The sequence below is a fragment of the Theobroma cacao genome, chromosome 9 (assembly GCF_053813885.1).
Source record: "Theobroma cacao isolate CCN51 chromosome 9, ASM5381388v1, whole genome shotgun sequence".
Lineage (NCBI taxonomy): Eukaryota > Viridiplantae > Streptophyta > Magnoliopsida > Malvales > Malvaceae > Theobroma > Theobroma cacao.
Window position 1 is genome coordinate 17,436,854 of NC_142647.1, and position 3,874 is coordinate 17,440,727.

At 33.0% G+C, this 3,874-nt stretch overlaps 1 long non-coding RNA gene across 1 annotated transcript; it reads left to right on the plus strand.

Moving 5' to 3' along the window:
• The first annotated feature begins 1,384 nt into the window (after positions 1-1,384).
• Positions 1,385-3,302, plus strand: LOC148760798 (uncharacterized). Its single transcript, XR_016028255.1, has 2 exons — positions 1,385-1,481; positions 3,052-3,302. It is a non-coding gene; the product is annotated as an uncharacterized LOC148760798 (long non-coding RNA).
• The last annotated feature ends 572 nt before the right edge of the window (positions 3,303-3,874 follow it).

Consider the following 3,874-nt stretch of genomic DNA (forward strand, 5'->3'; position numbering starts at 1 on the left):
TAATTAGCGATTGTGTCCAAATCACCTCCAAATTAATCCATTTCTCCTCTAATACCTTAATTTACCACATACCATTTAAATAAAGCCAAATTCAACATTAGAACCCTCACAGTTCCTTATAGAAAAATTCGGTCATTTGGTGCACCAGCACCGAAATTTTTTCTACATAATCGTTTCACCTTAATTCATCATTTTCCAAGCCATTTTCCTTGAAATAAAAACAATCCTCAATTGATATTCAGCCCTCATGGTTCAACCAACAAAGAACCCTAGAGAAATTGAATATTTCTGTTGTGTTTTTGTTCATAACCATGCTTAATTATCCCTAAACACTAACATAGTCTAAAATCAAATTATTCCAACAACAATTCCTCTTCCATACCCATTTTTCAGAATTGAATTCATCATGATAACTCAATATTCAACCATGGAAATCAAGAACAAAAGCATGGATAAGCTAGGTATCAAGGAGAATTAAAGAAATTCTAACTTACCTAGCTTGTTTCCTTGATTTCTTCACTTTTTCTTTGAATTTCCACCTAGGTTTTCTTGTTTTTCCCTTTGTTCTTCCTTTTTTCTTGTTGCTAGTTGCCTAGGCAGAATATGGTGAGAGAATTGGGGATTTAATGGGCTGATTTCTATAGAAAATAATAAAATAATCAAGCATGCCACGTGTCACATGCTTATTGGCCTAATTTTTTAACTTTTTGACTTTTTCTGTAAAGCCCGACCTTATAAAATACTATTCATGACATACATGTGATGATAGCATGATTACATGCTAGAAGAGTCCCGAAAAATTTACAAAAGTCGGTATTGTACCTAGAGGTACAACAAAGTTTATTTAATCCTCGAGCTAGATCAAATAGGAATTTTAAGGTGAGATTAAGAGTTTCACAGTTCATGGATGACTTAAAATGGTAATTTGGAGTTTGAGGATCAATTTGGAGTCAAATCGGAATTTTCACTAATTAGGGATAAAATGGTCATTTGCCACCTGGGGACAAAATGGGAATTTTAGAAAAGAATTTTTGGCCCCATTTGACTTATTGGAGTATAATTTGACTTATTGGAGTATGATTTGAGGTTTAGAAGTGAAAAATTTTAATTTCGGTATAATTTGGAGTATAGGGGTAAAATGGTAATTTTGCCACCTCAGGGGCAAAATTGTAATTTCCACCACTAGGATATTTTTTCCAGCACATGGTCTTCCTTTATCTTCATCTTTGACCCTTGACTAATCATGTGGTGGAGATAAAATGTTTAAATTTTTAAAATTTTAAAAATGGACCAATAAGAAAATGCCATGTGTCAAGCTTAGGATATTTTATTATTTAACTAAAAAAATCAGCATAAATCAGCCATTTACTCTCCAAATATTCGGCCAAGCAAGGAAGAGAGAGAAAGAGAGGAAGAACAAACCCTAGGTGAGGAATTTCAAGAGAAAAAGTGTGGAAAATCAAGGAAAACAAGTGAAAAAGGTAGGATTTTTCAACTTAAGCTTGAAATCTATTTTCCTTAAGCATTTCTCTTCATTTTCCATGCTTAATTTGCATGTTTTTATGATGAATTGTTGGCTGATCAAAATGGGTTAGGAGAGAGAAAGTTGTTGGATTTATTTGATTTTAATTTATGTTAGTGTTTTTAGTTAGTTTAGCATATTTAGAAACAAAACAATAAGAAAAGAATTTATTTTCTCCCACAACCATTAATGGCTGAATTTACCATGTAGTGAATGAGGATGAGTTTGATTTTTATTCTAGGAAAATTGGTTAAGGAATGATGAATTATGAGCCTAGAAAAATAATGAGAATTTTCGGAGCAAAAATACGAATTTTTACCCACTAGGGGTATTTTCGTAATTTACTGTTGGGACTGATAATTTGCACCACATTGAGGGACATTAAGTTAATTTGGGTGCAATTGAGGTATAGAAACTGAAAAGAATTAAATTGGAGTTTAAACGGACGTGTTAGGAATTTAATCGGGTGATAAGATGAATTAGGCCAATACTGAGTTTAGATAGTTACCAGTGCATTTTTGCATTCCATATCATGCATTGGTAGTCGAAATTAGTTTAATTTTGATTTAGTACCAACTTGGTGAAATTCTCGATTTTGTACTGTGTCAAGGTGGTAAGTCTTCCAATAAAGGCAAGGAAATTGCATCCGAGGACCAGTAGACAGAGTGCTTCGAAAGTCTGCATTTTAGAAATTATGAGTAAACTTACTGTCATTTTAATTATCTAGGGTGGTTTTTAGATGCTTTCATGAATTCTATGGAAAAAGGAATTTAAAAAGGTAAATTTTCATGTTTTATGAATAAATGAGTTTCAATGAAATTAATTTATAAATTGTTTTGGAATTAATAATGATTTTGAAAAATAGAGTACACGGAGACTGTTAATTGTGGCAATTTGATTGTTTAAATTGACTGGCTTATGATAAATTGAGCATGATTGGCTAGTTGGCAATTGTATTGAAATGCGAATTGTTTGGTTGCCTTGAAAAACTGCAAATTACAAAATTACCATATCATGTTATTGAGTTTTATTATATGATGGATTATATATTAATTAATCATTGCAGTAGGGGGTTTCTGTGGACCAGCCTTTTAGAGGGGCACGGTAAACCCCATTATATTCTTACCTCGAATGGAGAGGCGCGTAGGGTATCTCTTGGGGTAAAGTTTAGGGTTCACTTCACGCTAAACCACCACGTGAGGGGGAACTCAGCCAATGCCAAGGAACGGCTATATTTTCAAAACAAAAACATGATTTATGTGAAATGTGAATTTTAATAGCCTTGGCGGTCTCGGTAGGATGCCTCGGCCAAGGTGTCCCCGAGAATGGATTTATGACACAAGCCTAGATTTTTATGAGATTCATAAGCCTCTTTACGTATTTTGAACAAAATGTGTTCTAATGCTATAACCCAGTTTATGATGATTTACTTTATTGTCTCAATGTACTCAACTCTAGATGTTTATGATGATGTCTATTTACTCATTGGGATTTTATAATCTCATCATCCTCCTTTCCACCCATTTCAGGTTCAGTATAGACTGTAGATAGCTGATCTCATCGAGGACTACCGTTGGATCTGTATTTTTTCAAACCGTAGGTTCACAGTCCTCTTTACTTTTGTTTATTCGGGGGCCCTCTTGTTATTGTAAATTAAATTAAATATTTTGGCTTACTGTATTTAAGTATGTATAAATTCATTTAGCTTTTACGCTATAAAAATTATTCACGTATAACTCTATAAATATTGTTTTATAAGAAAATAGAATATTTTACTTAATATTTCTTTTATTTTCTTATTATATTCAAATAACCATAATTTCATTTTAAATGAAGATTTTAGACTTTTAAACTCATTTTGAATATGAATTATGTGTTTTGTACTTGTATATTACGTTTTAGCCAGTTTCAAAATTTTTGAGAAAAATGACCAAAATACCCTTGTGAGACGAAAAATTAATATTTTATTTGTTTAAAGTTGGAAACAGCTTAAAATCTTTTAGAACACGATATTTGACAATGGTTGCTCACAAGGGAACAGAGAAACTGATAGTAAAGCCTTGCGGGGTTTTGGGTTGACATTCCAAGCAATGAGTGTCTACTAGGACACCGCAGCGGTTGTCACGGGCTCGAAGGGAGTACCGGGTCGTGACATTTTCTTCTTAATTTTCCACCACAAATATTCTGGTATTTATCCAATCCTACCACATTTAAAATCCCTTGGTCTTGACAAGTGCTGGGACGAAAAATTTACCGATTTGCCCTCGAGGTGAAAAAATTTCGATTTTGCCCCTATACTCTGAAATGTACCGAAATCACATTATTTCTACTTTTTAACCTCAAATAACACTA